Genomic DNA, 12754 nt, shown 5'->3' on the forward strand with positions numbered 1-12754 from the left:
CCTACCTGGTGGTACACACAACACAACACCCACCCGCCAACTGTGCCCTACCTGGTGGTACACACAACACAACAACCACCCGCCAACTGTGCCCTACCTGGTGGTACACACAACACAACAACCACCCGCCAACTGTGCCCTACCTGGTGGTACACACAACACAACAACCACCCGCCAACTGTGCCCTACCTGGTGGTACACACAACACAACACCCACCCGCCAACTGTGCCCTACCTGGTGGTACACACAACACAACAACCACCCGCCAACTGTGCCCTACCTGGTGGTACACACAACACAACAACCACCCGCCAACTGTGCCCTACCTGGTGGTACACACAACACAACAACCACCCGCCAACTGTGCCCTACCTGGTGGTACACACAACACAACACCCACCCGCCAACTGTGCCCTACCTGGTGGTACACACAACACAACAACCACCCGCCAACTGTGCCCTACCTGGTGGTACACACAACACAACAACCACCCGCCAACTGTGCCCTACCTGGTGGTACACACAACACAACAACCACCCGCCAACTGTGCCCTACCTGGTGGTACACACAACACAACAACCACCCGCCAACTTACCAACCAAGAACCTGCACAAAACATAATAAACACACCGCTACGCACCAGACAAACATCACCAGACTGCCACACACAGTGCACACAGCCCGGTAGACGGAGACCACATCACAACTCCTGGTGACTATATACGGAACAAGACTTTACAGCCAAAGACTTCAGGAGGGATTACCATTGTTGCCGAGGCATGATAGATGGGGTGAGAGGTAGTCAAGGTTACCAGCAGGAGAAGCTGGTGAGGTCACTACAGGGGACTGTAGCTACACTTCTCTGTTACCTTCTGCACTGTAGCTACAGCGAAGCCTTGCTACAGGGAACAGTGATACACAGACCGTTGCTACAGACACCGTTGCTTTAGAGACCGTTGGAACACAGGATTGTTAAAGGAAAACTGGCAGAGCGAAACGACTAATTAACAGGAGATCACCACTAATAAGCAGAACAAAACCAACTACCAGTCAAACATTAACTGGCAGGAGAACAAGGTTGATTGACTGAACACCACCAATTAACAAGAGAACTTAACTGGCTGAACACAGTGCTCTGCTCAACCACACAAGTGGCGAGGCTCTGAAGGTCAGACCAACGCACCAGAACTATAAGTTAAACAGCAGAATCATGCAGACACAACTGGGATTTAAGAGACGAAAATTCTGAGTGTGTAAATATGCAAGATCCAGATATTGAGAAACTAATGGGGGTTAATTTCCTGAAAACACATTCCAACTGCTGTTGGCAAGTGGAGTTATGCCCGTGTTGCCTTAATTGTTGCATGAATGATAGAATTATATGTTGATAATGACAAAAGTTGATGCAACAGATTAATGCCTGATGTTGCCACTGCGACACAGCGGCTTAGAACCTTATGAAGGAAAGATTCAGCAGCTGTGAAAATGCTTCGTTGAATGAAATGGTTTTCTCATATATTAAAGTTTTTGGCTGTGACCTTCCCTAGCAGCCGTGTTGGTGACCTTTCCTAGCAGCCGTGTTGGTGACCTTTCCTAGCAGCCGTGTTGGTGACCTTCCCTCGCAGCCGTGTTGGTGACCTTTCCTAGCAGCCGTGTTGGTGACCTTCCCTAGCAGCCGTGTTGGTGACCTTTCCTAGCAGCCGTGTTGGTGACCTTCCCTCGCAGCCGTGTTGGTGACCTTTCCTAGCAGCCGTGTTGGTGACCTTTCCTAGCAGCCGTGTTGGTGACCTTCCCTAGCAGCCGTGCTGGTGACCTTCCCTAGCAGCCGTGCTGGTGACCTTCCCTAGCAGCCGTGTTGGTGACCTTCCCTAGCAGCCGTGTTGGTGACCTTCCCTAGCAGCCATGCTGGTGACCTTCCCTAGCAGCCGTGTTGGTGACCGTCCCTAGCAGCCGTGTTGGTGACCTTCCCTAGCAGCCATGCTGGTGACCGTCCCTAGCAGCCATGCTGGTGACCTTCCCTAGCAGCCGTGTTGGTGACCTTCCCTAGCAGCCGTGTTGGTGACCTTTCCTAGCAGCCGTGTTGGTGACCTTCCCTAGCAGCCGTGTTGGTGACCTTCCCTAGCAGCCGTGTTGGTGACCTTTCCTAGCAGCCGTGTTGGTGACCTTCCCTAGCAGCCGTGTTGGTGACCTTCCCTAGCAGCTGTGTTGGTGACCTTCCCTAGCAGCCATGCTGGTGACCTTCCCTAGCAGCCATGCTGGTGACCTTCCCTAGCAGCCATGTTGGTGACCTTCCCTAGCAGCCATGGTGGTGACCGCCCCTAGCAGCCATGCTGGTGACCTTCCCTAGCAGCCATGCTGGTGACCTTCCCTAGCAGCCGTGCTGGTGACCTTCCCTAGCAGCCATGCTGGTGACCTTCCCTAGCAGCCGTGTTGGTGCCCTTCCCTAGCAGCCATGCTGGTGACCTTTCCTAGCAGCCGTGTTGGTGACCTTCCCTAGCAGCCGTGCTGGTGACCTTCCATAGCAGCCGTGCTGGTGACCTTCCCTAGCAGCCATGCTGGTGACCTTCCCTAGCAGCCATGCTGGTGACCTTCCCTAGCAGCCGTGTTGGTGACCTTCCCTAGCAGCCGTGCTGGTGACCTTCCATAGCAGCCGTGCTGGTGACCTTCCCTAGCAGCCGTCTTGGTGACCTTCCCTAGCAGCCATGCTGGTGACCTTCCCTAGCAGCCGTGCTGGTGACCTTCCATAGCAGCCGTGCTGGTGACCTTCCCTAGCAGCCGTGCTGGTGACCATCCCTAGCAGCCGTGTTGGTGACCTTCCCTAGCAGCCGTGTTGGTGACCTTCCCTAGCAGCCATGCTGGTGACCTTCCATAGCAGCCGTGCTAGTGACCTTCCCTAGCAGCCATGCTGGTGACCTTCCATAGCAGCCGTGCTGGTGACCTTCCCTAGCAGCCATGCTGGTGACCTTCCCTAGCAGCCGTGTTGGTGACCTTCCCTAGCAGCCGTGCTGGTGACCTTCCCTAGCAGCCATGTTGGTGACCTTCCCTAGCAGCCATGTTGGTGACCTTCCCTAGCAGCCGTGCTGGTGACCTTCCCTAGCAGCCGTGTTGGTGACCTTCCCTAGCAGCCGTGCTGGTGACCTTCCCTAGCAGCCGTGCTGGTGACCTTCCCTAGCAGCCATGCTGGTGACCTTCCCTAGCAGCCGTGCTGGTGACCTTCCCTAGCAGCCGTGCTGGTGACCTTTCCTAGCAGCCATAGCATTACATGGGTGTAATAATTAATGTTTACTGGTGTTGTAGCAGGTGTTGGTCACTGTCGTCAGTGACCGTAGCTCATACCTCACAGTTCTGGGACTAGTCCTGTGCTGTGTGTGCACCAAGCGGCAGCTGCCTCCTGTCGTGGTCAGGGCTAATTGACCTTACTCACATCCAGTTCAATTTTTTTTTTAATTCTTCTACGTGTGTCATTACAATTTCATTCTGTCGTTGATTGTTTATTTTATACAGTAAAACCTTGATGTGAGCAGACTAGGCTTGCTGTTGGGTTTGATGCTGTGTCATTGTCAGTCTAATTCCCAAAATCGTTTGTGTGGTCTCGTTCGTCCTTATTTTATACTTGCAGTACCCGGCCACGCGTTGCTGTGGCTCAGCAACCTTCCCTGTCCCCCAGTCTTCTCCACCATTACCCCCTTCCTTAGTCCCCTCGTCCTCCCCACCATCTCTCACTTCCGTCCCCTCGTCCTCCCCACCATCTCCCACTTCCTCGTCCGATGCCTTCCCAAATGGTCTGATGTTCCCATCAGAAAATTAGGAACATCAAATGATCTGATGTTCCCATCACTGAAATATAAGAAAAACAGTTAAAAAATTAAGTGAAAATATAAAAAAATACAAAAATAAACTATACTCACGAAATGAACGGTCTGGTAAGCAACACAGCTCAATTCCAATGCAATTCACGCAAAATAAATAAATTAAAACTAAAATAAATCAAAATCTATGAAAATTCTATTTATCAATGCAATCAGAAACATTGAAATGCAATTGTAACATATTTAGTATAGCATGTGTGTTGCTCTAACATGCAACAGATGGCGCTGTTTTTCAAGAAAAGCATAGTTTTACCTGTCACAGGTGTGGCATCTATACTTATACTTAAGAAATGAACGGTATGATAAACATCACAGCTCAATTTCAACACAATGTGTTATGATCTCAGCATGCAGGAGAAACGAGTCTCCCTCCTTGAGAGTTATTCAGCAAGCCTGACCTGATTAGAAGGTCTAGCAAATATTGAGGTAATAACCCATATGAAAAATGGTATGGGGGATTCAATGAACAATTTAAGATTATGGGCAATGAAGAAGAAAACAGATAAATGACTGGCTAGGAGATGTGGACATTTTGCTGGAGGCGTGAGGCTCGCTTCCGGAGGACCTTGACCTCACTTGAGTGCCAGACATCGCAGGGGAAAAGCCGCGCTCCGTTGAGCTCCCGTCAGAAGGGAACCCCTAGTGATATATCTCTAAGAGAAGAGAAGTGTGCAGACGTGCCAGCTGTGGAATTGAGCTGAGAACGTTGTGGTGTCAAGTCTTGGACGGCGAGGAGAGTTTAATAAGCTGCTCAGAGGCATTTTCGTGGGCTGTGTGGAGCGCCCTGAACAGACGCCATCAGAGGGAAAGCGCCCTCGATCAATTAATCTGTGGTAAGCACGATATACGCCAGTTCATAGTGATTGCTTGTAGTTGGTCGTGTGCCCAGCGACAGTAGCGATGTTTATTTATAAGTTAGACATGTTTTAATAAGGCAGAAAGCCTGAAATAGGAGAGTGAAGAGGGAGGAGCACAGAGCGACGTCCATCCCCTCTGAGCTCTGACAGACGACTGAGGGAGCCCGGCTCCTGACGGAGGAAGACCCTCCCAGTGAGTAAGGACCGCCGCCAGGCGAGGTGGAGTATGGACCCGCCCAAAACGGGGGAGTCCACTCTCACTGTATGTAGAGGACAGATAGAGGTTTGAGGCAAGCATATTGCGTGGTTATTTTTGTTCATGTGTTAAAGGGGAACATTTTATTGGAGTGTCGATGGGTTGCAGGTTTGTCTTTGGGGAAGAAGTTGCTGAGAACTTCGAAGCCAGCACAGATGAAGTAATTGATGAGACTCCAAGGTAGTGAAGCAGAGGACCTCGAGCTGTGAGGAGAAGCAGTGAAGAGGAGTGTCACGTGTTTCTGTAGAGGTGGTGTAGCAGCCAAGAGAGCTGTGGAGGAACCTAGCAGAAGGGTGAAGCACCGTAGTTACTCAAGGAAACTTCATGATAGCAGCCTGGAGAAGCTGCAGAGGATCCTGGTAGTGAAGCCCGGAAGAACCTAAAGATATTATGGTAGTGAACTTCCAGAGGTGGAAGGGAAGTACTGGTGGATTACTTGTAGGGAGTTGATAGTGTTTGGTTGTCATTAGCGTGCAAGACGCAGTGAGAGGTGAGTGATTGTTGGTATTCTGATGTCAAGGAGTGTTTTACACTGAAGTTTAGAGTTACCGTCGTAGGCTGGATTACCTACAGATGTATGCGTTCTAGGACTGATATTGATCGATTAATCATTGTTGTGTATCAATGAACATTTATACTGATATGTTATTGCATTCATATGCTGATTTTCTTTGTACACATTTATAGATACATATATATATATTCTCTTGCTGATGGTGCAACAGTGTATGTAGACTTGATCAACTTGAGGAGGTTGATAGTATCAGGTGGTGAACCAGGAGATAGGATACCACTTGATAAGCTGATGGTAGAGTTCTGGTTGTGTTGGAGAGCAACCTGATTGTAAGAGTATAGAGTATAGGATTCATTATTATTATATGTGTGTATGTATCGTGTATGTGCTTTGTCCAGTAAATGTATCCCAATTTGCTGGTGTTTGCCCTTGTCCTAGTGAGGCTTCCCAGGAGGTAGTAAAGAAGGAGAGAGAGAGAGAGAAAGAACCAAGAACCACTGCTGTGGACAGGGTAGGAGGTAATACTAATAAGCCAAAAGGGGATCGAGGAGATCATATTACCTGAGGAGAGAGTGGAGAGTCACTGCGGCTCGAGTGGGTGTGTGCACGTGACAACGAGGCTAAGTGTTGGAGCCGCATCCCCTAAACGTGTGACGTTGAGCCCCTCTCCAAGAGCCAGAAGCGCCAAGGGCGATCTCCTAGTATAAGCACTCTACCGAGTTGTGTGGGTTGGGTTGTCCATAGAGAAGAATCAACGACAACACCAACCAACCCACAGTCTATAATAAATGTCACACAAAATAGTTCAATAAAAAATAAAATAAATCGAAATCTAGGAAAATAAAATTTATCAATGCAATCGGAAACATTGAAATGGAATTCTTGACATATTTAGTATAGCGTGTATGTTGCTATTGTGTGCAACAGATGGCGCTGGTTTTCAAAAACGCATTTTTTACCTGTCTCTGGCGAGGCATCCATATAGTAGGTATATAAAAAGACGCGTCTATTCGAATGCAATGTTGTGTCAAAATTTCAAAGCAATCGGTAAAGAGGTTTCGAAGATTTCACTCACATGAAAAACAGTTTTTCAGAAAAAGCATATTTTTTTTTTTTACCGTCACAGACGTGACTTCTAAATAGTATGTATATAAATACCTGCTCGGATGCGAATGGAACGTTGTGTGAAAATTTCAAAGGAATCGGCGAAGAACTTTCAGAGATTAGCGATTATGCACAAACGAACATTTCCATTTATATTTATATAGATTGTCTGTGATTTCTTCCAATGCTGTGCTCACCGAATTACAGCTTAGTTAATGGTATTTATCTTACGTGTTCAGTGTGTCTAGGTAGTTCTGTTGTCTGATATTGTTCTTGGTTCTCTGTTCTTCAGGATATGGAATGGATCTTCCTTCAGCTTCTTTGAGTACGTTTATTTCTTAGTTTAATGGTGCAATTGCTTGCAACATCTCCCATTTGCATGTGGCAGACGGCGCTCTGAGAGCTGTCAAGATCCACTAACAACCAGAGCAATGAGTTTACGACCTGGGTGTGGGGGCTCCCCTGTGGGGCTCCGCTGTGGGGCTCCACTGTGGGGCTCCCCTGTGGGGCTCCTCTGTGTGACTCCTCTGTGTGACTCCCCTGTGGGACTCCACTGTGGGGCTCCACTGTGGGGCTCCTCTGTGTGACTCCTCTGTGGGACTCCCCTGTGGGACTCCACTGTGGGGCTCCACTGTGTGGCTCCCTTGTGGGGCTCCCCTGTGAGGCTCCACTGTGGGGCTCCTCTGTGGGGCTCCACTGTGGGGCGGTGGTCCTCAGACAGTTGCTGGCCAGGCCAGGACTAACACTGGGGGGGGGGGCGACAACCCACACAACGCCAACAAAGCAATATGGAGGCCTCTCTCCCGGGGCCTCTCTCCCGGGGCCTCTCTCCCGGGGCCTCCTCACAACTCGTCGATATCATGGCTTATTATTAGAAGCAATTAGAGGTGATTAAGGTCACCAAAGACAAGACTTGGAAGTGTTTCAGGGGGAAACACATGTGTAACAATTAATATCAGTTCACTCATTAACTCAATGACTCAGTTTACACAGTGTGGTGGTTTGGCTCGAGATTGGTGTTGAGAAAGTTAATATCGCATCAGAGGAACACAGAAACGTCTAACTGATAACTAACTGTTAACTAACTGTTAGTCTGTTAACTAACTAACTGTTAGTCTGTTAACTAACTAACTGATCGACTAATATAGTTCCGCGCAGGAACAAATCCCTCACTTAACATGTGCATGACAAGCGATCATTACCTGAGCCTCCTAGTCAGCGCCGGTGTGCAGAACTGGGGGACAGGAGCTACACAGGATGTTCAGGTCATCGCATATAGGCAGGCACAGCGAGGCACCAAACAGTCCCGCACAAATCACCTGTCACTCGGACAGTTAACACAACAAGAATGGAATACAAAAATGTGAGGTGAGTGTGTGTAAACAAATCAACTCATTGCAGATGAGCAGCACTCAATTAGTGCAATATAATGCACAGGTGAATCGAGGCATTGATTGATGAAGATGATTCATCCAGCACCAAGGTGGGGCTCCATCTCGCGCAACCACTTGCGGCACCTGTGCCACGATTTCCACCATATATGCATACATATACATCTCCATAAGAACGGCATTTAGAAACTTGTGTAAAGAATCATTCAGAACTTTGTATACCACATATGTCAAACCAATCCTGGAGTTATGCAGCCCCAGCATGGAGTCCATATCTAGTCAAGGATAAGACTAAACTGGAAAAGGTTCAAAGGCTTGCAATCAGACTAGTACTCGAACTGAGGGGGTATGAGCTACGAGGAGAGACTACGGGAATTAAACCTCACGTCGCTGGAAGACAGATTTAAGGGGGACATGGTCACCACATACAAAATTATCAAGGGAATTGATAGGATAGATATAGATAGACTATTTAACACAAGGGGAACACGCACTAGGGAACTCAGGTGGAAATTGAGTGCCCAAATGAGCCACAGAGGCATTACAAAAAAAAATTAGTGTCAGCGTAGTAGATAAATGGAATGCATTAGGAAGTGATGTGGTGAAGGCTGACTCCATACACAGTTTCAAGTGTGGATTGAGCCCAATAAGCTCAGGAACCTGTATATCAGTTGATTTACAGTTGAGAGGCGAGACCAAAGAGCCAGAGCTCAACCCCTGCAAGCACAACAAGGCGAGTACACACACACACTCACAGACATATCATGCATCAGAGTTAATTCGTACAGTGCAGGTGTTGTGGAGAGTTTATACACATACATTATGCGGGAACTCTCCCAAACCTCAAGCAAAGTTCACTTATCCTCCTTCTGGCGTTTACCTCCACTTTCACTGTTGATTTTCCCAGGATCACGAAGGTTCACTCAGTAGTCTCTCTGTCTACACCTCGAGGGATCCCAAGTTAATTACTTAATATCACTATAACTTTCTAAACATAATTCCGTTGGTGAATTATATGATGAGAAGTCTATGCAGTTAGTAGCCTTGAGAGGGAACTCTCAAGGTGAGAGGCCGGGCCTTCAGGGGAGGTTGATCCTCGTTGATCACAAGTAAATACGAACACGTCAGGGACTTACTGACAAGAAGAATGTCTATTGCCTGATAGACTAAATGTATCCACTTCTCGTTACAACGTCCCTGACTAGAATAGACGCAACTATTGGGCCAGGGGCTTCGAGTCCCGTCCAGTCCTCTTGGAACACAAACAGTCAGGGACATGAATTAGCCACAGAGCAGCACCTGACCTGGGAGGCGTCCCTGTACCTGCCCCTCGGCTGCCCCCGGCTGGAGTGACACACTGTGGCTCTCAAGATGATTGGCTCCCTGACAATGGGCACACGACAGCCATCGTGCAGTAACCATGCTGGGGACAATTAGAGGTCCACAACGACACACGACTTTGGTTGGTGCTTGTGACGGACCTCGGCGCCATCTATGATCCAGGTTCTGAACTACAACAGTTGCCCCTCACATTAATATTAGTGTCCCATCTTCTGGTCTGTTGTGTTGGGAGGTGACGAGCCACCAGGGACAGGTGATGGGTAGGAGTGAAGCAGGGAGAGTGAAGGAGTACTTTGGTCCACCTTGAGACGAGCTAGCCAGTGGGGCTAGTTGAGCGGTGTGAGCTTCACTCTTGGAAGATGCTAGCCAGTGGGGCTAGTTGAGCGCTGGGAGCTTCACTCTTGGAAGATGCTAGCCAGTGGGGCTAGTTGAGCGGTGTGAGCTTCACTCTTGGAAGATGCTAGCCAGTGGGGGCTAGTTGAGCGCTGGGAGCTTCACTCTTGGAAGATGCTAGCCAGTGGGGCTAGTTGAGCGCTGGGAGCTTCACTCTTGGAAGATGCTAGCCAGTGGGGCTAGTTGAGTGCTGGGAGCTTCACTCTTGGAAGATGCTAGCCAGTGGGGCTAGTTGAGCGCTGGGAGCTTCACTCTTGGAAGATGCTAGCCAGTGGGGCTAGTTGAGCGCTGGGAGCTTCACTCTTGGAAGATGCTAGCCAGTGGGGCTAGTTGAGCGCTGGGAGCTTCACTCTTGGAAGATGCTAGCCAGTGGGGCTAGTTGAGCGCTGTGAGCTTCACTCTTGGAAGATGCTAGCCAGTGGGGCTAGTTGAGCGCTGGGAGCTTCACTCTTGGAAGATGCTAGCCAGTGGGGCTAGTTGAGCGCTGGGAGCTTCACTCTTGGAAGATGCTAGCCAGTGGGGCTAGTTGAGCGCTGGGAGCTTCACTCTTGGAAGATGCTAGCCAGTGGGGCTAGTTGAGCGCTGGGAGCTTCACTCTTGGAAGATGCTAGCCAGTGGGGCTAGTTGAGCGCTGGGAACTTCACTCTTGGAAGATGCTAGCCAGCGGGGCTAGTTGAGCGCTGGGAGCTTCTCTCTTGGAAGGTACTAGCCAGTGGGGCTAGTTGAGCGTACTAGGGAGTGCACTAAGAAGGTGGGAGAGCTTGAAGACGTCACCATAACTGGAGCTAGTGTGAGGGCTAGTGATGCTCCGGGTGACCTAGTAGTGAGCTGTATATAGTACTGGTCACGGATAATAACAACGGTTATTTTTAAGAATAATTTTATTTCTTACCTTAAACATTACACTATATTTCCACCAAGGTTACGGACCTCTGAACTTGACTAGGATCGTGGAGTTTTAAAAGAAAAGTTTTAAATGTTGTATAGTAGTGATATTACTTGCCTTTAGTTTGTTTGTTAATTATATTATAATATATGTATATATATATATATATATATATATATATATATATATATATATATATATATATATATATATATAAGCCTATACTTGCATAAACCACAAGTGAAGATAAACAATCTTTGGACAACACCCACCAGTGGGACTCGAACCCAGAAAGCACAACTACCTTCCAGTAGCTGGCATAACTAGTATGCTTTAACCCACTACGCCATCAGACCTTACAAAAGAAGTAGATAGTTCGAGATATATATATCTCAAACATCTCTACCTCCCGAAGGCACCAGATGAGTGAGGGGTCAGTCTGCAATTTTCGTCAAGCCACTGTCAATGTGAACACGAGCTGGACATGAGTTCTCTCACATTGACAGTGGCTTGACGAAAATTGCAGACTGACCCCTCACTCATCTGGTGCCTTCGGGAGGTAGAGATGTTTGAGATATATATATCTCGAACTATCTACTTCTTTTGTAAGGTCTGATGGCGTAGTGGGTTAAAGCATACTAGTTATGCCAGCTACTGGAAGGTAGTTGTGCTTTCTGGGTTCGAGTCCCACTGGTGGGTGTTGTCCAAAGATTGTTTATCTTCACTTGTGGTTTATGCAAGTATAGGCTTATAAGCTGGACACGAGTTCTCTCACATTGACAGTGGCTTGACGAAAATTGCAGACTGACCCCTCACTCATCTGGTGCCTTCGGGAGGTAGAGATGTTTGAGATATATATATCTCGAACTATCTACTTCTTTTGTAAGGTCTGATGGCGTAGTGGGTTAAAGCATACTAGTTATGCCAGCTACTGGAAGATAGTTGTGCTTTCTGGGTTCGAGTCCCACTGGTGGGTGTTGTCCAAAGATTGTATATATATATATATATATATATATATATATATATATATATATATATATATATATATATATATATATATATATATATATATATATATATATATATATTGTGACGGTAACGCATTGGTGTTCGGCTGTTCAAAAGCTAGGGGTATGGCCTCGTCACATATAGAAACAGAAAATAGAAAATCTGGAACTTCGTCTGTGGTAAGGTAATGAGAAGACACACAAAACACAAGTAAATTTAACAATGAAATTTTAATTACGTTAGAAAAGCAAAACATGAATAAAATAGACATACAAATTCGTATAATAAAATCAATCAATCAAAATAGTAAGAATAATCAAATGACAAAATGAAAAGTTACGTTAAGACAAGTGAGTAATAACAAGTGAGCAATATACAATCAAATAAGAGGTGCAGGAATATTGGCTTTAAGCTATCACCTCTCTTAGTACACGTAAGCCACAGCTTAGTCTACCAACGAGACGTGTTAACCTGATGAAAGCACTGGATATTCTGAGATCTGGTGGTCGTGTGGCCCCAGACATCAAGTAGTGTGGTGGGTGGAGTGCAGTTGCAGCTGGACCCGCAGCCAATCAGCGATGAGCAGGCGACAAGACAGGTAGTTTGGTGGTTCGAGGTAGAGCAGGTGTTCCTGGCTGCATACGTTTTGCTCTCTGGCAAACCTTGGAGATGTTGTTGTCGTTGTTGGATATTTCTTCCATATTAGTTGTATAGGGATTTATATCGACGTATTTTGGAGGGAAGAGCAGCCTCAATCTCTTGAAGGAGATAATCGTCACAATATATATATATATATATATATATATATATATATATATATATATATATATATATATATATATATATATATATATTAGTATATTTTGGTAGCAGTCTTTCCTGTAGACATATATTATTATATATGACCGAAAAAGTAAGATTAATAATTCTAACACGAATTTTCTCAATCTTTCGTACATTACGCTTCACTGTTGGAGGTAAATAAAAAATCACTTCTCCAAAATTCATTTTTATTTCTAGTCTGACGCGACACGGGCGCGTTTCGTAAAACTTATTACATTTTCAAAGACTTCACAAATACACAACTGATTAGAACTTACGTATCTCTGAGTTTATATCTACATTTGAGTGAG

Source organism: Procambarus clarkii, chromosome 3, assembly GCF_040958095.1.
Source record: "Procambarus clarkii isolate CNS0578487 chromosome 3, FALCON_Pclarkii_2.0, whole genome shotgun sequence".
Taxonomy (NCBI): Eukaryota; Metazoa; Arthropoda; class Malacostraca; order Decapoda; family Cambaridae; genus Procambarus; species Procambarus clarkii.